At 44.3% G+C, this 24,158-nt stretch overlaps 1 protein-coding gene and 1 non-coding gene across 2 annotated transcripts in view; one reads left to right on the top strand and one right to left on the bottom strand.

Moving 5' to 3' along the window:
- The window catches only part of LOC119628919 (uncharacterized), a 572,605-nt gene that overhangs the window by 459,325 nt on the left and 89,122 nt on the right, over positions 1–24,158 (bottom strand). The window lies entirely within an intron of this gene.
- TRNAT-AGU (transfer RNA threonine (anticodon AGU)) lies at positions 16,108–16,181 on the top strand. Its single transcript has one exon. It is a non-coding gene; the product is annotated as a tRNA-Thr (tRNA).

The following is a 24,158-nucleotide window of genomic DNA, read 5'->3' as shown; positions in this document are numbered from 1 at the left end:
AACGCCGGGTGTATCTGTTGAAATAAATACGGCATTAAGTTTTGTTTTATTGCCTTTGTAGGTAGATGAGCATACGGCCCACCTGATGGTAAGTGGTTACCGTCACTCATGGACCTCAACAATGCCAGGGGCAGAGCCAAGCCGCTGCCTACCATTAAGTACTCTCCGCGAGCTTCGTCTGAAAGACATGTCATAGCGCTCGGGAAACACCGTGGAGGGGAGTTCATTCCAAAGCCGGATGGTACGTGACAGAAAAGTCCTGAAAAGTTCGCTGGATTGCCATTTTACTTATATTGGACAGTGGACATATTATCGACTGGTGGTTTATGAACAAGAAAATGTTACAAGCAACTCTATATTTATATTTAAATTAACATTTTCCAGGGAAAACTACATCTAGTATGTCAATAAAATATCTTTTTTCATTGTTTATCCATTTGATTTGTGATGTGCAACGTTATTTGTGAACGAACATAAAACTAATAAGATAGATATTAGGAAATCGAAATAAAATTGCTGGATGGCAATTAAGTTCTCACCTGTCTTTAGTAAAACCATAAAATGGGAAGAGCGTCATCAATTTTTCAAAACGAACATTTCAATGTAATTAAACGTTTTTGCATATTTTCATCGTGCGTATTAATAAAACGATAAACATTCTATTGAATTATTAGTATTGAATAATTTATAACGTTGCGACTAACACAGGAACATACAAAACAAGATTTTAATTAACGACTATCGTATATTTCTTCATAAATAATTAATAGATTTAGCACGCCTACGAATTAAAAAAAAAAAGGAAATCTGACGGACACGAATGTTTTTAAGCTGAATTCGTCTATAATTCTTGAGGGATAAGAATGGTTTTTCCGTTTTATTACTGCACAATAAATTTGCTTTTCATAATGTTGCACGATAGCCATACATCATCGGTATAACAACCGAACATAAATAACAGATTTAGTTGGTTGTATTCCACTTTGGCCTTTGTATTCGATGAAAACCTTTGAGATGAAAATTTAATATATTGCTGACGTTGTAGCTGTTAGTCAAGTTAAATACATCAGTTTGTTGTATTTTATATCATTATTCCCCTGCCCTTCTCCCAGTCACCTGGGGTCGACGCAACATGTTTTCTCCTTCCATACTCTTCTATCATATATTATACCATTTCTTCGCTCACTCCCCTATTACCCATATTGTCTTTCACACAATCCACCCATTTCTTCTTAGATCTACCTTTTCCTCATATCCTTTCACATTCATAGTTAACACTCTCTTACCAACCTCATTTTCATTTCGTCTCATGGCATGTCCATACCATCCCAAACCAAATTGTTGTATTTTATATATTCAAAAATAAAACCTTCTATGAAAATGGCTAGTAGCTTATTACAGTTTCTTGCATTGCTTGTAAGATGAAGACTTGTTGTCATTAAGGGAAACATAACGTAATTAATAATAAAAGTGTTGTGAATGAATTTTAACGGTAGACAGCGACTTGGCCCCTGACATTGCTGACGCCCATGGGCGACGGAAACCACTCACCATCAGGTGGGCTGAATGCTCGTCCGCCTATCTACACGGGTAATCAAAAAAAACAAATAAGCTTATAGTACAGTTTTTTTTTCACATAAATTTTCCTCCCTTTTTTTAAGCACGTTAAATACGTTTAGCTAAAAAATGCATATTCTGCACATTTTGTTACGTTTGTTTACGATTAAGGAAATCTTCCAAAGCGGAGCAAAATAAGTAAAATGCGGTGATCACCAAATCGTTAATGCAGTAATATGTTAAAAACAGATATTTCACGTAAATGTAAATTTTAATAATCTTAGTGACGATAATAACGCAATTTCTCTATCATGTTACCATAAGCTATTTTACGTAAGCGAGACGTTAATACGAATTTGATACTCAAGAATTTTCCAGAGTTTTAGAGATCTCTAGTTCAGTACCTGTGATGTTCAGACATAAGAAAAGCCCACTGAGTTTCTCGCCGGATCTTCTCAGTGCGTCGCGTTTCCGATCCGGCGGTAGATTCTGTGAAACACTACTCTTGCTAGAGTCTGTTTTAGCATCACTCCGGTTTAAGCCCCGTGAGCTCACCTGCTAGTTAAGGTTACGCTGAAATTGCCTCTCAAAGCTATCAGCTAAGGTAGGAAAAAAAAACAAGAAATTAAAAATCTTAGCCAGGCTCGAGATATTAGTTTCGCATCAAAGCTTCTTCCTGTACGAAATACATTAATCGCCATTTCGGTCTAGTGCTCAGTGTCCTTCCTTACTGCCTACTGCTTATCTATGGCAGTAATTAAGGTTACTTAATTTTTTAATTCTGGTTCAACACAAAGATCAAAGCGAAACAATCCGTTTAATGCCCATTCAAACTCCATTGCTCGATAGTCCGATAACAAGGTTATATTACAGCCATTAAGTTCTATTTTACAACTGACTTTATTGGGCTTTAATGAAACGCGGGTTTTATTACCGATGCCGAAGGTTGAGAGCCGCTGTATATATTTACTATTCATATAGCCCCTAAGAAAAAAAATAAATTATTATATATATTTTTGAATTACTAGAGAATTTCCTATTTTTGAACTTTACAGCTTTTTTATTCTACAATAATTCTGCCTACGCAGGTTATCAAAGATTATTAATTACAGTAAAATGGTCCGATAAGACTTGACTTTAGTACCTGAGTTTCATTTCTTAATGCGTTTTTTATTATTATTATTATTGTTGTAAGCAGATGTAAAGCATATGTCACAATTGATGATGAGCAATCGCCATCGCTTATGGACATGAATAATGCCAGGGCACAGTCAAACTGCTGCCTACTGCCCTACAGAAATATACACTAGACCAATGATTCAAATTACAAATAATTCATAATACATAAAATCATAAACGTGCCGGTAATTATTACTGTTTTCAAGACTCTTTAGGACTCTTGTTTATCTATAAAAATGAATTGCTGTTCGTTAGTCTGGCTAAAACTCGGGAACGGTTAGACTGATTTAGCTAATTTTAGTCTTGAATTATTGGTAAAAGTCCAGAGAAAGTTCAACAGGTAGATAAATATGAAAATGCTTGGAATTAAATACAGTTCCGATTGCATCACCTTACAGTCCGGACGTGTTTTTGCGAGAAACTGTCGCTGCCGTCGCGATCTTGTGTCTTGAGTTTCGCTGCATTGTCGTTGTCGCATCGATCGCGGCATTGTTGCGAATTCTTGACGCACTATCGCTGGCGTCGCGACCTTGTGTCGTAAAAGCAACTCGAACTTGTCGATTGTGCATTCGTAACGACTTCACATTATCATCCACTCATATCATTTATTAAATTTATTTATTTATTCGGCGAGTAAAACAGTCTCTTTCGAGACTAACCCCCCGCTGAGATCACCGCTTGTTGTGGCATTCTCACAACCCAGTGGGGCCCCACCTTCCCAAACTTCCACCCCAATCCTAGCCGACTGCCGTTTTCACGGCAAAGGCACTCCCCCCCCCTTGTAGCTGGCACAGCGCAGGGGGTGAACTCCTACTCAGGGTACTCGCTTTTTTGGAGTTTACTCCTTTAGAATCGATTTACATATATAGGCCCGGGGTATGAAAATTATGGGGACCAAAATCGTACTAGCATGTCACACGAAATGCGTTATGCGCCTGATTGCGCATGTCACACGAAATGCGTCATCGCAGGTGACGCCGGGCTGCTGCGCCGGCAGTCCGCCACAAAGCCTCGTACTGATCGCGCGTTTCTCTCATTATTGTATTTTCATATATTTGTTAGTCGTTTGTTTTGTGTCTCGTTAATTTGTTAATAATCTGTAGTGTATCGTGTTGTCGTAATATAGAACTATTTCTCGTATTGTTTCGTTTAATTTTTTATATCCAGTAAACTCCAGTCGTGCGTCGGAGCGGACACACACACTTTTTTTTTTTTTTTTTTTTCCTACCTAAGCTGAGAGCCTTGAGAGGCTATGTCAGCGTAACCCTAACTTTTGTAGGTGAGCTCACGGGGCTCAAACCTGATGACGTTGCTAGCACGAACCCTAGCAAGAGCCGTGCTTCGCAGAATCTACCACCGGATCGGAAACGCGACCCACTGAGAAGATCCGGCGAGAAACTCAGTGGGCTGTGTCTGGGAGTTCATTTACTCGTCGAGCCCTTCGTCGCAAGCGACGGGTTCGACGAGAACGGTGACCGGTGCTTGAAGTACCTAGAAGCACCGTTAGTGGATCGGGAGGATCCGAGATGACGTGTTTTGGGCGACGTCGACTGCTTTCCATTCTGTCCGCAGGATCGGGAATGTAGTTACCGGCGGCCACGATGAGAGGGTTCTCGTGTCGTGCCGCTTTATCGAAGTGGCGCATGGACACCGACTGAAGATACTTACTGATGGACTCTAAGTCCAGGTCGTCATGGAGGTCGACATTCCTGACGAACCACGGGGCTCCGACGGCTATCCTGCAAAAACGGGATTGAATGATTTGAAAGGATTTTAAGTGTATGCGGGCCGCGTGAGCGAACACTACACTTGCATAGGTCATGACGGGGCGTATGCAAGTTTTGTAGAGTGTCACCTTATTTCTAAGGGACATTTTACTTCGCCTACATATCATCGGGTAGAGACGTCCTAGGATGAAGGCGGCACGATCACGTACCGTCTTGATGTGGGGGCGGAATGTCATCCTACTGTCGAGGGTGACGCCTAAATATTTGACCTTCGGGGCCCACGGTATGGGCTGGTCGAACATCGTGATTGGGCGAACGGCGGGGGCGGGGGGGTTGACGCGCCTAGTCGGGAGAGGGATGCTCAGCGTGGTGTTCGGAGGGCGACCCCTTTTGAAGAGCACCGCTGTGCTTTTCGTGGGGTTAATGTCGATGCGCCACTTCCGGAACCACTGTCCCATGGTGGTAGCTGCGGTCTGAAGTCGTCGATGAAGCAACGCCTTCTTCCTACACGAGTAGTAGATGGCGGTGTCATCGGCGAAGAGCGCCAGATGGGTCTCCGGAGACCGGGGTATATCATTGATATACAAACTAAATAGTAACGGGGAGAGGGCGGAGCCTTGCGGGACTCCGGCTGTGACGTGACGGGGCCGGGAACGCGTTCCCTCGACTCAATATCGGAACGAACGGTTCGACAAGTAGTCTCGTATGATGAGCACGAGTCTGTCTGGCACTCCCATGTTATACAGTTTGTATATCAAACCGTTGTGCCAGACTTTGTCGAACGCCTTCGCTATATCGAAGAAGAGGGCTCCTGTCGGAATGGGTTTCCGCCTGTTCAGCCCTAGTAAGATGTGCTCCGTGAGGCGGTGTACTTGATGGACGCACGAGTGTCTGGCGCGGAATCCAAACTGCTCGTCTATAAGAATTTTATTCGCGGATACGAAGTCCCAGAGGCGTTTACGAAGGAGCCGTTCGTATAGTTTGCCTATCGCCGGGAGGAGACTGATGGGGCGGTAACTCGCGGTTTCGTTCTTCGGTTTGCCCGGCTTGTGTATGCCGATAACGTCCGCTTCTTTCCACGCCGCGGGAAAGATGCAGTTCGTCATAGCAGCATTTAATATGGTGGCCAACATCGTTATCAGTTGGGCTGGTAACAATTTAAGCGCGCGGTTGCGGATGCCGTCGGAGCCGGGAGCTTTCCGTGGTTGTAGGCTATCGATCGCCTCCTTAACCTCGGAAGTGGTAATGGGGGGTAACGCGTCCGAGGGCGGCAGGGAAGCTCTGCGCTCGACCTCCCTGTCGACGACCTCGGTGTGTTCGGGGTCCGCGTGTTGAGTGCTGGTGGTGCACTGTTCTTGCAGTGCATCGGCCAGCAACTCTGCCTTGTCATCGTCATCGTAAGCCGGTGATTGGCCAGAGGGGCGTACGAGAGGCGGCATAGTGGCTATAGTTTCGGACTTGAGGGTCCTAGCTAGTTGCCAGTATGCTTGGTGAGTGGGCGCGAGTTCTTCTAAATAACTATCCCAGTTTTCGTTTCGGGCGTCGCTTAAGCGGGATTTGACCTCCCGCTGTAAGCGACGCATCCGAGTCCGGTTTGAATCCTTGGGATATCGATCGTAGGCCCGGATTGCCGCGTTTCTAACTCTTACGAGGTCCCTAAGATCGGGGGAAAGTCTGATGCGGTGGAAGCAGTCCTCCACATCGACTTGCTTAGAAGATCTTATGATCGCCGTCGAGACGTGATCAGTGAAGATATTTATGGATTCGACGGTATCCTCGGGGGATGGAGTTGAATCCGGGCCGCAAGGGAGGATTGGTAGAGCGGTGTCAGCTAAGCACGTGCCCAGCTTCTTCCAATCCACCATGGTCCTCGTATCTGGTTCGCGGTTGACTGGGCGACCGAGCTGCATGACGACAGGTCGGTGGTCTGAGTCGAGTTCTGACATTGCCTCGATGGAGCGTAAGCGCAGAGTTACGTTCCTCAGCAGTGCCAGATCTATTGTGCTCGGACGACGCGCGGCGTTGTACGGATAGCACGTGGGGGTCGGGGGGTTGAATATTTCGAATGTGAGGTCGTCTATGAACGCGTCGAGACGCCTACCGTTCACATTCGTGCGATGGACTCGCCTTTCGGCGAGTGTGCCTTAAGTCCCGGGGACGCCCCCCCCGGGCAAAAACGAAAAATGGAAGAAGAGCTCTTAGGGTTTCTCGGGTTACTTGCCGAGAAGTACCCGGTGCTATCCAACCTCACGGCCGAATTCGCGGCCTACAGGGCCGCCCGCGCGAGTCCCGCCCCGCCCGCGTCCCTCGCCGCGTCATTTCGAGCCGCGCAGTCATGCCCCGCCCCCAAACCCAATTTGAGCGCACGTACGCACGTAGCGACTCATGAAGCGCCTAGCGCCAACGAAGCGCCTAACGCACCCGCGACGTCATTCTCGTCAAACTCATCCGTCGCGTCGTCCGTAATCATTAACTCAGGTTCAGACTCCGATACCGGATCGGAGATGGACTTCGAGTCCGCGACGAGCCCGCAGCCCGGAACCTCGGATGGGTTCCAAACGGTTAAACGCGGGAAAAAACGTACTCGCGCCGTGGAGTCCCGGAGCTCCACGACAAAACAAACAAAATCAGCGACTGCCTCCCGTCCGCAGGTAGTCGTGACACCGGAGTCGGACTCCGGCCGCCGCGCAACCCCACCGCCGCGTCCCAAGCCCGCACCCGCGCAAAAAACCGTCGCCCCGCCCCCGCTGATTCTCCAGGAGAAGTCAGCATGGAACCGCGTCTCCCAGGCCCTTCAGGCAAACAAAATAAATTATACCCATGCGCGTAACGTCGCGCATGGGATTCAAATAAAGGTCGCAACGCCGGGCGACCATAGGGCTCTATCCGCGTACCTCCGAAAGGAGAACATAGGTTTCCATACCTATGCTCTTCACGAGGACCGCGAGCTCCGCGTAGTAATACGCGGAGTTCCGAAGGAACTCGACATAGAGTACGTAAGGGAGGATCTGACCGCTCAGTCCCTCCCGATAGTAAGTGTGCACCGGATGCACAACGGACGCGACAAAAAACCATATAACATGGTTCTAGTCGCTCTAGAACTAACCCCGGAGGCCAAGAAAAAGATCGCATGTCTCGCGACAGTATGTGGCCTATCCGGGGTTACCATTGAAGCCCCCCATAGACGTGGCACTCCCGGACAGTGCCACAGATGCCAACTATATGGCCACTCGGCTCGGAATTGCCACGCGCGCCCCCGCTGCGTGAAGTGTCTCGGCGATCACGCCACGGTAGATTGCTCGCGAGTTAGGGAAACCGCGACCGAACCTCCAAGCTGTGTCCTATGCCTTAAGCAAGGGCACCCCGCGAATTACCGTGGATGTCCTAGGGCTCCGCGAAAACGTCCGACCCACCCAGCCCCCCGTACCGTCGGCCCAAAGACTTCGGTGCCTTCAGCACCGAAACCCGCCTTCGTACCGGCTGCGGTTCCCACCGTCTCGGCGTGGAATAAACCGCTGCCGTATACGAGGTCAAACCGAATAATGAAACCGCTAGTTACCGACCGATTAGTCTCCTCCCAGCGATAGGCAAAATTTACGAACGGCTCCTTCGGAAACGCCTCTGGGACTTCGTTACCGCGAATAAAATTCTAATAGACGAGCAGTTTGGATTCCGCGCCAAACACTCGTGCGTACAACAAGTGCACCGCCTCACGGAGCACATCTTAATAGGGCTAAATAGGCGTAAACAAATCCCGACCGGCGCCCTCTTCTTCGATGTAGCGAAGGCGTTCGACAAAGTCTGGCACAACGGTTTGATCTACAAACTGTACAACATGGGAGTGCCAGACAGACTCGTGCTCATCATACGAGACTTCTTGTCGAACCGTTCGTTTCGATATCGAGTAGAGGGAACTCGTTCTCGTCCCCGTCATCTGACTGCCGGAGTCCCGCAAGGCTCCGCACTCTCCCCGTTACTATTTAGTTTGTATATCAACGATATACCCCGGTCTCCGGAGACCCATCTAGCGCTCTTCGCCGATGACACGGCTATCTACTACTCGTGTAGGAAGATGTCGTTGCTTCATCGGCGACTCCAGACCGCAGTAACCACCATGGGACAGTGGTTCCGGAAGTGGCGAATAGACATTAACCCCACGAAAAGCACAGCGGTGCTATTCAAAAGGGGTCGCCCTCCGAATACCACTTCGAGCACCCCACTCTCCAATAGGCGCGTAAACACCTCCGCCGTTAGCCCCATCACTCTCTTTGACCAGCCCATACCGTGGGCCCCGAAGGTCAAATACCTAGGCGTCACCCTCGACAGAGGGATGACATTCCGCCCCCACGTAAAAACGGTACGCGATCGCGCCGCGTTTATACTAGGACGACTCTACCCAATGCTTTGTAGACGAAGCAAACTGTCCCTCCGTAATAAGGTAACCCTCTACAAAACTTGCATACGCCCCGTCATGACGTATGCAAGCGTAGTGTTCGCTCACGCGGCCCGCACCAACTTGAAACCCCTTCAGGTTATACAATCCCGATTCTGCAGGATAGCCGTCGGAGCACCATGGTTCCAGAGGAACGTGGACCTCCACGATGACCTGGAGCTCGACCCCGTCAGTAAGTATCTACAGTCGGCATCGCTGCGCCACTTTGAGAAGGCGGCACGACATGAGAACCCTCTTGTCGTGGCCGCCGGAAACTACATACCCGATCCTGTAGACCGTTTGGTAAACCGTCGACGTCGCCCAAAGCACGTCATCACGGATCCTCCTGATCCATTAACGGTGCTTTTAGGCAATACAAGCACCGGTCACCGTCCTCGCCGAACCCGTCGCTTGCGACGAAGGGCTCGACGAGCGAATTAACCCACAGACACAGCCCACTGAGTTTCTCGCCGGATCTTCTCAGTGGGTCGCGCTTCCGATCCGGTGGTAGATTCTGCGAAGCACTGCTCTTGCTAGGGCGGTGTTAGCAATTCTCCGGTTTGAGCCCCGCGAGCTCACCTACACAAGCTAGGGTACGCTGAAGTAGCCTCTCAAGGCTATCAGCATAGGTAGCAAAAAAAAAAAAAAAAAAAAAATTAAATAAAAATAACAATTTTGTTTTTCGTTTGATGTGTCCCCCGTCGAACGGATTCCTTTTGTTTGTTTTAAGTTTATTTTATACAAAATTTTATGTATTTTATTTATCGATTGAGGCACTACGAAGTCTGCCGAGTCAGCTAGTAAATTATATTTTTTAGTGTAGTTGGGTGAACGAGCACACGGCCTACCTGATTTAAAGTAGTAACTAGAGCACATAGACATCACAACGTGAACGCAGCCACCACCATTGACGTAAGAGGTCGAACTCCCAATATAGACTGCCCTATCCCGGTGACCAGAAAACATGAATAATTCGAAAAACCGGAGAAATTTCTGAATATAATTTTTACTGGTGGTAGGACCTCTTGTGAGTCCGCACGGGTAGGTACCACCACCCCGCCTATTTCTGCCGTGAAGCAGTAATGCGTTTCGGTTTGAAGGGTGGGGCAGCCGTTGTGACTATACTGAGACCTTAGAACTATATCTCAAGGTGTGTGGCGCATTTACGTTGTAGATGTCTATGGGCTCCAGTAACCACTTAACACCAGGTGGGCTGTGAGCTTGTCCACACATCTAAGCAATAAAAAATAAATAAAATATATATCTATCATCAATAAATCAAAAAGTTCTTGCCCATTTTGTGTGTCTCTACCTACATTTGTCACATGTGTCATTTGTGTGTCTCTACCTACTCACATAACTCAAACTCATTCAATATTTGAAACGGGAAAAATAAAATGTTCCAAGGTTTCTCTCTAACTTGTATAAAGTATACACTAATTCATTCCTTTTCTTTTTTTTTATTGCTTAGATGGGTGGACGAGCTCACAGCCCACCTGGTCTTAAGTGGTTACTGGAACCCATAGACATCTACAACGTAAATGCGCCACCCACCTTGAGATATAAGTTCTAAGGTCTCAAGTACAGTTACAACGGCTGCCCCACCCTTCAAACCGAAACGCATTATTTGCTTCAGGGCGGAAATAGGCGGGTTGGTGGTACCTACCCGCGCGGACTCACAAGAGGTCCTACCACCAGTAAAAATCATTTGTCCTAAAATAATATATTATTGAACAAGTTAATCACCTCAGTGCTGTAAGTTAAATAATCTTAACTAACAAACGTATCTGTCGACGGTGATATATTGATCGTAATTTATCTCTTGACCAAAGAAGCGATAAAATAAATGACATCACGACTTCTGACGATGTAGTATAGTGATAACTATTATTGTATTATTAAATTTATCTCCCTGTCTAGGTGTTGTAGACGCAAATAATATAACCATAGAATAAATCATAAAATATTGATCATATTTCACGATCATGTAATGAACAAACAAATAGATTGATAACTATGTACATACATTCTAACAATACATTATTTTGAGTTCAATACATCAATATGATTTTTCTGCAAACATAATTCGAACAATACTTTTGTTAACAATGAATTGTCATGATAAATTAAAATTAAATAAACACAAATGAATTATTAATGATGACATATTTAAAAAAAAAAAAAAACGTTTTATTGCATTGAATGTAAATGAAACTTATAAATACATTTATGACTCGGTTCTCGCATGACTCGTGAATTCAAATCGAACTATAATTAAATCGATTCATGAATAAATATCGATAATGTTGGCGAGAATCGATACATTATTGATGCGTTCGAACGGATGTGACTATGCTTGTTATAAATTAACGAAAAACAAAAAAAACAATGTTGCGTTCATTAATGCGACTTCATTGTTTACGAGCTGACCCGTCAAACGTTTTCCAGTTCAAATTTCAATGTTGATAGGGATTTTTTTTTTTTTGAATTTTTCGATAACTTGTTCCATAAAAACTTTATTAGTACGATTGTCTGTATTAAAAACGATAGAAGCCTGCCTATGTGCACGCAACACGCAAGACTCTTGGAAACATTTCGACAAAAATTAATTTGCGTAATTACTAGTGGTAGGACCTCTTGTGAGTCAGCACGGGTAGGTACCACCACCCTGCCTATTTTTGCCGTGAAGCAGTAATGCGTTTCGGCTTGAAGGGTGAGGCAGCCGTTACAACTGTACTGAGACCTTAGAACTCATATCTCGAGGAGGGTGGCGGCATTTACGTTGTAGATGTCTATGGGATCCGGTAACCATTTAACATCAGGCGGGCCGTGAGCTCGTTTTACTTTCTAATTCTAATCTAAAACAAAGCATATTACGATATTTTCATTTAGTACAAAGTTATTGAAGCTTATATGTGCTTATAAGCTTATATGTGCGTTTACAGAAATAATCGACAGATGGCGTTACTAGTTTCCTGAATCGCGCTATGATTATGTTACTTGTATTTAGAAATGCATTTCCAAGTGGATACTGAAGCCCATCGTCAGGTTTGAGCCCCGTGAGCTTACCTACTAGTTGAGGTTACGCTGATATGGTCTCTCTAGACCATCAGCTTAGGTAGAAACAAAAAAACTGAAGTTCACAGAAACGATCCAGGCGATTGAATAAGATCCTGCCCAAATGAGTTGTAAGCTAAAAATCTAATATCTATAAAATCTTGTAAGCTAATACGATTAAGTAAGCTGAATTTTAACTTACAAATCAATGTTAAATTTACAGCAAAATAATTTATTAAAAACGTTATGCTCGGCACTCTATATGCACTAATAGAGTCGATTCATCGACGGCTCGCGGTCTAAGGACTAAAATTAATATCTACAGACATACATACTATATCATTATTAAAACACGATTGCAACGGAGGCTTTAGACAGCTTAAAGTATATGGCTCTATAACTGAACAACTTACTTAGTGTAAAAGCCAACATCGATTATTTTTGATAAGCTGCGTGCTGTAACTAATATTACCACATCTAATTGACATTAGTAAATGAATTTTTAATCTAATCTCCGCACATTCCTTTAAAAAATATGGAAGATGCGTTAAAAGAAATAAATAAAACCACAATCGTTTTAATTTTTTTCTATAGGGTAGTCTTGGCGAAATTTGATTATAGAAGTATAATAGTCTTTGAAAATACAATCATAATAGTGTACAAACTTACAATTCCAATTAATTATAGTCGAGAATATTTTTTTTATCATTATTATTGCTTAGATGGAGTGGACGAGCTCACAGCCCACCTGGTGTTAAATGGTTACTGGAGCCCATAGACATCTACAATGTAAATGCGCCTCCCACCTTGAGATATAAGTTCTAAGGTCGCAGTGTAGTTACAACGGCTACCCCACCCTTCAGACCGAAACTGCATTACTGCTTCTCGGCAGAAATCGGCGAGGTGGTGGTACCTACCCGTGCGGATTCACAAAAGGGTCCTACCACCAGTGATTACGCAAATTATAATTTTGCGGGTTTGATTTTTATTACACGATGTAATTCCTTCACCGTGGAAGTCAATCGTGAATATTTGATAAGTACGTATTTCATTAGAAAAATTGGTACCCGCCTGCGGGATTCGAACACCGGTGCATCGCTACATACGAATGCACCGGACGTCTTATCCTTTAGGCCACGACGGCTTTTTTACTACTTAAGACTACTGCGGGGCCTCTAGTACTATATTATATGCCATCAGCAATGTCAAGGGGACAGCCAAGCCGCCACATACCGAAACTAGTTCAGCTTCGATCTCATATCCTAATCTGGTGGCACCAACTTAGCGGTAGAATTTAGCCCACTGAGTTTCTCGCCGGATCAGGATCTTCTCAGTGAGTCGCGTTTCTGATCCGGAGTTAGATTCTGCGAAGCATTGCTCTTGCTAGGGCCAGTGTTAGCAACACCTCCAGTTTGAGCTTCTAGAACTCACTTACACGCTAGGGTAAAGCTGAAATAGCCTCTCAAGGCTATCAGCAAAAAAAAAGGTAGAATTGTCGGCCAAGATAATTCTATTTTGACTTGGTATGAACAGATAATTCTCAAGATTCGTTTCTTATGTCATATACATTTCCGTATATTCTTCTGTATTGCTGACTATCAAATGCTTATCTGTCTACAAAGGCAAAAGAAGGCTTAGAGTTAACTTACTATCGGAGCCAAGAGATCAAAACCTGAACTCCGCCACCTACCTTGAGACTTGTACGTAGACGTTACGTTACGTAGTACAACGTAAGTGTTAAGAACGTATTTCAATAGAAAAAATTGGTACCTGCCTTCGGGATTTTACGAGCCTCATTACGAGCACATACACCGAACGTCATATCCTTTAGGCCACGACAGAATCATTTACTCAAATTTAAGAATTCTAATTTAAACCACGACGTAATAATTTACTGAAATTTACAATTTTAATTTAAGCCACAACGGAATCATTTACTCATATTTAACAATTTTAATTTAAGCCACGACGTAATCATTTACTGAAATTAACAATTTTAATATAGGCCACGACGGAATCATTTACTCAAATTTACAATTTTTATTTAGGCCACGACGGAATCATTTACTCATATTTAACTATTTTTATTTAGGCCACGACGGAATCATTGACTCAAATTTAACAATTTTTATTTAGGCCACGACGGAATCATTTACTCAAATTTAACAATTTTAATTAAATCTCGATATTAATATATTGGGCCGCTGTGATGAATGGAGACATCGAAAAGATTTATTTATTATTCGCACAATAAAGCTAGTCTTTGGCAAAATGTTTCATTACAAAACTATGAATAATATTAATAAAATTACGATTCGTAAACGTTAACATATTACTGTCATAAATTTTATTTGCTTTATGAATACTTAAACAAAATTAATAATGTCAAATCATTTCTGGGAGCCGAGCGGAAATATGAAATTCTTGACAATTTTATAAAATACTAGCTGACCCGGCAAACGTTGTGTTGCCTTAAATAAGATATCTAGGGAAATTCTACTGTAGAAAAAAAAACCTCATTTAACCACATAATACCTCATTATAAATAAATAAAAAATATCAAAAAATTAAAATAAAAAATAAATGTTTGGGGTGGACAACCCTTTTCACTTAGGGGTATGAAAAATAGATAGTAGCCGATTCTCAGACCTACTGAACATACTATTGATACACAAATAAAACCAAAAAAAGATGGCTGAAAAATGTATAGTATTGTATAGCTCTCAAATATATTAAGTATATAATAAAATTATATACTTAATATATTTGAGATATATTTGAGATATATATATAAATAATCTATGATGTATAGTGAGTAAGTAAGACAGGAGACCGGCTTCGTCCTCATCCCTACTAAGTGATGTTTGCTGGATGAGTGGTGACACCTGGCGGGGAAAGCTGATCGATTGATAGTTGATCAATAGTCGAACGGCGAGGCCGGGAGATCAAATTCAATTTAAAAAAAATCATAATTAAAGGAACTTGAAATTATAAATTCTGAATAAGAATTTATCGTACTACAATTATAATATTTGATTGCCATCTTGCAACCTTATTGCGGATCTGTGCATAGAAAAAAAATATATAATCGGATGGAAAAATAGGGGTTGATCGTATAAGAGTGAAAATTGAGAGTAATATGATTTTTTTATTTTAAGTCATGACAAAATAAAATAAAAAACTTGCGAAAAAATTAAAGTTTATAATTAACAAATAAAAAAAAGGGGTTGATCATAGAGGGATGAAAAATTTAGAGTAACATCAGATTTTTTATTTTAATTCATGACAAAATAAAAATAAAAATGAAAATCTTGCCAAAAAAATTAAAGTTTATAATTAACAAATAAAAAATAGGGTTTGATCGTAGAGGGGTGAAAATTTCAGAGTAATATGATTTTTTTTATTCTACGTCATGACAAAATAAAAACAAAATTCTCGCAAAAAATTTTAAAGTTTTTAATTAGCAAATAAAAAATAAGGGTTGATCGTAGAGGGGTGAAAATTTAGGGTTGTATGTATTTTTGTACGCTGTATCATAAAAAAATAGAAATTAAAAATTTTGTCTAAAAAATAAAATAAAAAATTTAGGGGTGGACTACTCCTAACATTTAGGGGGATGAAAAATAGATGTTGGCCGATTCTCATAGATACTGGATAAGCACAAAAAATTTCATCAAAATCGGTCAAGCCGTTTCGGAGGAGTATGGCAACGAAAACTGTGACACGAGAATTTTATATATTAGATATCGTTAATTTAAATTCTTCTAAGAAAACATTTTCGATTTAATAATTGCTAATTTAAAAAAAGAATCGCTAACCGGTAATCAACCGTCTCGACTTTTAATAATAATTGTATTTAGAATGTGCTAAGCATTTGTATGCGGCGAATATATATTTAAATTTTTCTAAGAAAACATTTTCAAATTTAGTAATTGCTAATTTAAAAAAAAATCGTTAACCGGTAATCAACCGTCTCGACTCTTAATAATAATTGTATTTAGAATGTACTGGTACTTTTATGCGGCGAACATAATATTATTATAATAATTTGATAACAATAGATTTTGTAATATCTTCATTGTGATGAGTAATTGATAAAACAGCATTGACTTAGATATCGGAACGTATACGTGTTTTTATCACCGTTTCGCAAGCGGCGCCGTGGCTTAGTTGGTTAAAGCGCCTGTCTAGTAAACAGGAGATCGGGGGTTCGAATCCCCCCGGGGCCTGCACGCGGAGTACTGTTTTTTTTAATTCAAATTACAGATAAAATTAGTACACACGTCCTTATTTTTTATATCAAAAACAACGTTTTTCCAAACTTAAAACCGCTTTTACAGTTTTATCTAGCATTTTTTTTTGTTACAAGGGCATCTATTCGATAGATACAGATCTTCAGTTCGTAGATTAAACTAATTGCTTTACAAAATTATATCTTAAATTTAGGAGATTTAAATCACTGTTGTTTGATTATTCTAGTCAGTACTATCGTACCTGAGAAATGTATTCGATGTCTGACCCTCGGTCTACTGATGGTAGGAACTCTTGTGAGTCCACGCGGGCAAGTACACCACCACCACCCTGCCTATTTCTCCCGTGAAGCAATAATGCGTTTCGGCTTGAAGGGTGGAACAGCCGTTGTAACTGTACTTGAGACCTTAGCACTTATATCTCAAGGTGGGTGGCGCATTTACGTTGTAGATGTGCATGGGCTAAAGTAACCACTTAACACCAGGTGGGCTGTGAGCTCGTCCACGCATCAAAGCAATAAAAAAAAAATTATCGTTGTGCAAAAGTTTTTTTTTTTTCATTACTCTCATTTGATACGCGTGGGTTTCCGTACATGCCCGTTCGCTTTGTATGTGAAAGAAGATAAATGGCCATACTTTCCACTTGACGAGATCAAAGCGTAGAGATTTTAGAAGCAAATTAATTCGAAATGAAGTATTACGTGCCATTCAGGCATCAAGGCAGACATTAAAAACCGACACAACATATTTTGGTTTACATTATTTTGTATTTGCTTTTAATGACGGCTTATATTTATAATGCTCTCTATAATTCATGCAGCAAACAACATCAGGGTGACCATGAAGTCACGAGTCCTTATTACATACCCATTACCGACATAAAAAAAACTCACCTTTTAGAATTATAAAAAAAAGCTATAAAAAACTTCAGTGCTTCGATCAGACACTAAAAAAGAGTCTTCGAAAAGGAGAGTAGAGTATCAAAATAAAATAAATACGAACATAAATAAGTTCCGTGAACATTAAACTTTATTATGAATAATATAAATTTAGTATAATGCATTATCAAGAACAAGCTATTTCACAAATTCACTTTTTCAACACACGATAAACATAATTTTGGATATAAAAATAAACCATGAAATCCGATTCCCTAACGTCGAAATCACATATGAACATCACCTTTAAACTCTGACACTAAATGTTATTTTCCTTTGATCGATCCCTTACACATCCGATCTTATTATTTCGTTGCCGTAAATAACCCCATCCATATATTATTGCGCTGTTTCAATGGTGGAATCGCCCACGCTCGTATTTTATTTCATTCTTTATTTTATGATAATTTTGTGCAAATCTTTTAAGTTTTTTTTTTTTTGTAATAATAGCGCGTTTTGAACTACCAAACTGAAGCTTGAATTGTGATTTATGGGTACATAATTTGAATTTTTTTTGCACAAATAATCTAGTTTATAGTCGAAGTTCTTCGAAGTTTCATTAATACTATCGTATATATACTTGATTTGTTAAATTGGATTGCTCTGAATTTTTGGAATGTGATTATAAAATTGATGTCAGTATCCACTAAGGTAGTTTTACATAAAACATTTTTTTTAAAAACAAAGAAACAGTGATTTTTCGATCGTGATTTTTTATTTGAATTGTTTATCTAAGATTTGCCATTTGACACATTTATACAATTGACCCCAATGAGTTTGTACAGTTATCCCCGATTCTACAGTTAAGATTTTTTCATTAATCTACCATAAATGGCGTACGAGCTTCTTCAGCAAATGCGCCGCTTTTACTCAAAATATGCAAAGCATTTAGTGAGAGTCCTGTCGGAAAATGACAGGGATTTACATTATTAGTTGTATTTGTGTATAAAAGAACACACCCTGTGTATTTAATACCACTAAATTCTTGTCCGTGTGGCTTGGAGGCGTTCGGCAACACGAAGACATCTAATGGTGTTGACCTGTTGTTATTTTAAAATTTATACCAAGACTGCGCGCGCGTCTGTCTGACTTTGAAGGCTTAGTAGGGGATATTTTTTAATACTTTTTTTTTTATTGCTTAGATGGGTGGACGAGCTCACAGCCCACCTGGTGTTAAGTGGTTACTGGAGCCCATAGACATCTACAATGTAAATGCGCCACCCACCTTGAGATATAAGTTCTAAGGTTTCAGTATAGTTACAACGGCTAAAACGAAAAAAATGATTTTCTTGTAAAAAAGCGTGGGGTGCTTTTCAGGATATTATCAAAGTAACCCTTCAACTCATTTCGGTTCATAAAATATATAACTACTGGTACCGTACACCCCAGGTTTTTTTTACAATAAAATCATTTTTTCTTACACTGTTTTTAATTCAAATTTATTTTCTATTTTTTAGTTGGATTTTCTATAAAAGCGTATTTTGATAATTATTTTAAACTATTATTTATTGTTATCACTGCTAGCAGTTTGGGGACCACGCTTAGGATTATACTCAGCTCAAACCCTTTTCGGAACGAGGTAGATGCTTAGAAGCATCGCATTCGACTACACATTATTTTCTAACGCATTACAATAATCTGCCGTGACGCATAATATTTACCTACCCTCAAATGTTGTTGGTTCTTAGACTAGTACGAAATTATTGTGTAAGAAGTGAAAGTAAGAGAAGTGTAAATACAATGCTACCATCGTGTATTGATTAAGCAAGATGGGCTAACACGATCAGTATTCACCTTAGTGCATAGCCACGTTCTGATATATAAAAGAAGGATTTGAATGTCGATTAATTTGGCACAACGTCTGCACAAGCACTGTCTTCTTACTGGTGGTAGGACCTCTTGTGAGTCCGCGCGGGTAGGTACCACCACCCTGCCTATTTCTGCCGTGAAGCAGTAATGCGTTTCGGTTTGAAGGGTGCGGCAGCCGTTGTAAATATACTGAGACCCTAGAACTATTGAGGTGGGTGACGCATTTACGTTGTAGATGTCTATGGGCTCCTGTAACCACTTAACACCAGGTGGGCTGTGAGTTCGTCCACTTTTTTTCTCCTACCTATGCTGATAGCCTTGAGAGGCTATTTCAGCTTCACCCTAACGTTTGTAGGTGAGCTCGCGGGGCTCAACCGGAGAGTTGCTAACACTGACCCTAGCAAGAGCAGTGCTTCGCAGAATCTACCACCGGATCGGAAACGCGACCCACTGAGAAGATCCGGCGAGAAACTCAGTGGGCTGTGTCTATGGGTTAGTTCGCTCGTCGAGCCCTTCGTCGCAAGCGACGGGTTCGACGAGGACGGTGACCGGTGCTTGTGGTGCCTAAGAGCACCGTTAATGGATCAGGAGGATCCGTAATGACGTGCTTTGGGCGACGTCGACGGTTTACCATTCGGTCTACTGGGTCGGGTATGTAATTTCCAGCGGCTACGATGAGAGGGTTCTCATGTCGTGCCGCCTTCTCAAAATGGCGCAGCGATGCCGACTGTAGATACTTACTGACAGAGTCAAGCTCCAGGTCATCGTGGAGATCCACGTTCCTCAGGAACCATGGTGCTCCGACGGCTATCCTGCAGAATCGGGATTGAATAACCTGAAGGGGCTTCAAGTTGGTGCGGGCTGCGTGAGCGAACACTACGCTTGCATACGTCATAACGGGGCGTATGCAAGTTTTGTAGAGAGTTACCTTATTACGGAGGGACAGTTTGCTTCGCTTGCAAAGCATAGGGTAGAGACGTCCTAATATGAAGGCGGCACGGTCGCGTACCGTTTTAATATGGGGACGGAATGTCATCCCTCTGTCGAGGGTGACGCCTAGGTATTTGACCTGCGAGGCCCACGGTATGGGCTGGCCAAAGAGAGTGACGGGGCTAACGGCGGAGGTGTTTGCGCGCCTATTAGGGAGTGGGATGCTCGAAGTGGTATTCGGAGGGCGACCCCTTTTGAAGAGCACCGCTGTGCTTTTCGTGGGGTTGATGTCAATGCGCCACTTCCGGAACCACTGTCCCATGGTGGCTACTGCGATCTGGAGTCGCCGATGAAGCAGCGACATCTTCCTACACGAGTAGTAGATAGCCGTGTCATCGGCGAAGAGCGCTAGATGGGTCTCCGGAGACCGGGGTATATCATTGATATACAAACTAAATAATAACGGGGAGAGCGCGGAGCCTTGCGGGACTCCGGCAGTCAGTTGACGGGGACGAGAACGAGTTCCCTCTACTCGATATCGAAACGAACGGTTCGACAAGAAGTCTCGTATGATGAGCACAAGTCTGTCTGGCACTCCCATGTTGTACAGTTTGTAAATTAAACCGTTGTGCCAAACTTTGTCGAACGCCTTCGCGATGTCGAAGAAGAGGGCGCCGGTCGGGATTTGTTTACGCCTATTTAGTCCTATCAGGATGTGCTCCGTGAGGCGGTGCACTTGTTGTACGCACGAGTGTTTAGAGCGGAATCCGAACTGTTCGTCTATGAGAATTTTGTTCGCGGTAACAAAATCCCAGAGGCGTTTCCTAAGGAGCCGTTCGTAAATTTTTCCTATCGTCGGGAGGAGACTAATCGGACGGTAACTAGAAGTTTCGTTTGTCGGTTTGCCCGGCTTATGTATACCGATAACGTCCGCTTCTTTCCACACCGCGGGAAAGATGCAGTGCGTCATAGCGGCATTTAAAATTGTAGCCAACATTGCTATCAGTTGGACTGGCAAGAGTTTTAGCGCGCGGTTGCGGATGCCGTCGGAGCCGGGTGCCTTCCTAGGTTGGAGGTTGTGGATGGCGTCTCTAACTTCGTCAGTGGTAATGGGGGGTAACGCGTCCGAGGGCGGCAGGGAAGCTCTGCGCTCGACCTCCCTGTCGACTAACTCGGTGTGTTCGGGGTCCGCGTGTTGAGTGCTGGTGGTGCACTGCTCTTGCAGTGCATCGGCCAGCAGCTCAGCCTTGTCATCGTCATCGAATGCCGGTGGTTGGCCTGAAGGGCGTACGAGGGGAGGCATAGTAGCGGTAGTTTCGGATTTGAGAGTCCTAGCTAGTCGCCAGTATGCTTGGTGGGAGGGCGCGAGTTGTTCTAAATAACTATGCCAATTATTGTTACGCGCGTCACTTAGGCGGGAGTGGACTTCGCGTTGTAGACGACGCATCCGAATCCGGTTTGAATGCGTGGGAAGACGATCGTAGGCCCGGATTGCCGCGTTCCTAACTCTTAAGAGATTCCTAAGTTCGGAGGACAGTCTGATGCGGTGGAAGCTGTCCTCCACATCGACTTCTTTTGAAGATCTAATGATCGCGGAAGAGATGTGATCGGTAATGATGTTTATGGATTCGACGGTGTCCTCGGGGGATAGATTCGAATCCGGGCCGTAAGGGAGGATTGGCGGAGCGGCTTCGGCTAGGCACGTGCCCAGCTTATTCCAATCCACCATGGTCCTCGTAACAGTGGCTGGGTTGTGAGGGCGACCGAGCTGCATAAAGACAGGTCGGTGGTCTGAGTCGAGCTCTGACAGTGCTTCGATGGAACGTAAGCGCAGAGTTACGTTCCTAAGCAATGCCAGGTCTATAGTGCTCGGACGGAGCGCGATGTTATACGGATAACATGTTGGAGTTGGGGGACCGACTACTTCAAAAGTGAGGTCGTCTATAAACGCGTCGAGACGCCTACCGTTAACGTTCGTACGATGGCAGTTCCACCTAGTGTGGTGGCAATTTAAATCGCCTGCCAGGATGACGGAGTCTCCCATGCCAAACAGTGACTCGATGTCACTGCTCAGGAGGGGCTTGTCCGGGGGGAGATAAACGGATGCGATGACGATCGGCTGGTGTCCCGTCAGCGAGATACGGCACACTGACGCCTCGATATGTAAGAGCGAGGGAGTATCGAGAGGGACAACGTGCAGGGCCCGCCTATAGTAAATGGCAGTCCCGCCTTTGGAGGCGGTGAGTCTGTCATTCCTAACCATGACGTAATTCGCGACTTTCGGGTCACGACGCGAGGGCTTCAGACAGGTCTCCTGCACTAACAAAATATCTACAAGATTATCGCGGAGGAATTCGAAAATTTGATCGCGTTGCCGCGCGAGTCCGTTAGCATTGTAGAATGCTAACGTAAGGGAATACGGTTTTTCTCTACCTTTTTGCGCCATTGATTACCGGTAAAGAATTTTTATAACGTGCGAGACACGGACTCGTAGACGTCCATGTGATCGAAAGCAGCCGCGAGCCGCTGTTCGGGGGTTACCGACCTACGGATAGCATCTGCGAACGATCGCAGACGGTCAAAGTTTACCGCGGTGACGAAGTCGCGCACGAGCGCGAAGTCGTTGACGACTGAGGGTTGCGGGGGGCGGTACGCGGGCGCGGGGCGAGGTGCGAGCAGGGGCTGAGGCGCGTGACGTGTCGCAGGCGGGAGCTGGGGTACGTTTTGTGTTCCCTCCTTCGTATACGGCAGCGGTTTTTTCCACGCCGAGACGGTGGGAACCGCAGCCGGTACGAAGGCTGGTTTCGGCACTGAAGGCGCCGAAGTCTTTGGGTCGACGGTTCGGGGGGCTGGGTGGTTCAGGCGTTTACGCGGAGCCCTAGGACATCCGCGGTAGTTTGCCGGGTGCCCTTGCTTAAGGCATAGGACACAGCTTCGGGGTTCCGTCGCGGTTTCCCTAACACGCGAACATTCTGTGGTTGCGTGATCGCCGAGGCATTTCACGCAGCGGGGGCGCGCGTGGCAATTACGCGCTGAGTGGCCATAGAGCTGGCACCTGTGGCACTGCCCGGGAGTACCACGTTTATGGGGGGCTTCGATGGTGACCCCGGAGAGGCCGCATATCGTTTTGAGACATGAGATTCTTTTCTTTGCCTCCGGGGTTGATTCTAGCGCGACGAGAACCATATTGTACGGCTGTCTGCCCCGTCCGCTGTGCATCCGGTGCACACTAATTATTGGGAGGGACTGACCGATCAGATCCTCCTTTACGTAGTCTATGTCGAGTTCCTTGGGGACTCCACGTATCACTACGCGGAGTTCGCGGTCCTCCTGAAGAGCATAGGTGTGATAACCTATGTTCTCCTTTCGGAGGTAAGCAGAGAGGGCCCTATGGTCGCCCGGCGTTGCGACCTTAATCTGAATCCCATGCGCGACGTTACGCGCATGGGTATAATTAATTTTGTTGGCCTGAAGGGCCTGGGATACGCGATTCCACGCTGACTTCTCCTGGAGTATCAGCGGGGGCGGGACAACTGTTTTAGGCGCGGGCGCGGTTTTTGGGCGCGGCGGTGGGATTACGCGGCGGGCGGAGTCCGACTCCGGCGTTACGACTACCTGCGGTCGGGAGGCGGTCGCGGACTTGGTTTGCTTCGTCATGGAGCTCCGGGACTCCACGACGCGAGTACGCTTTTTACCGCGCGTTACAGTTTGGAACCCATCCGAGGTTCCGGGTTGAGGGCTAGTCGCGGACTCGAAGTCCATCTCCGATTCGGTATCGGAGCCTGAACTAGACGCTATTGAGGTCGCGACGGACGAAACTGACGTGATTGACGCGGGCGCGGGGGTAGCGGGGGCGGGGGCGTTAGACGCTACGGCGGCGGCGTGCGTACGTGCGCTTGAACACGGACCGGCGGCGGGGCACGCGAGGCATGCCTGCGATGCATGTTTGGCGACGGCGGCGAGAGATGCGGGGGGAGAATAATTACCAAATGAGGCCCTATAGGCTTCGAATTCGGGCGCGATTGACGGATATTTTTCCCGAATGAAGTCTATGAAAAGTTTTTCCTCCATCTTTACGTGATTTTCGCCCGGGGGGGGGGCGGCCCCGGGACTTAAACACGCGCTCGCCTTGCGGCGAGGCCCCTGCGTCGGTAACACTAAATTGGCCGAAGCGATTCTAGGAATTTTAGAAATTTTAGTGAATAGAATAAATAGAATAGAATTAGAGTGAATATAACCACTGCACAGTTCCCGGGCGGCAATGCCTTGCAATTAGGCG

This window comes from Bombyx mori, chromosome 9 (genome assembly GCF_030269925.1).
Source record: "Bombyx mori chromosome 9, ASM3026992v2".
In the NCBI taxonomy this organism is placed as follows: Eukaryota; Metazoa; Arthropoda; class Insecta; order Lepidoptera; family Bombycidae; genus Bombyx; species Bombyx mori.
Note: the sequence above shows the minus strand (reverse complement) of the source record. Positions and strands in the feature narration are given on the sequence as shown.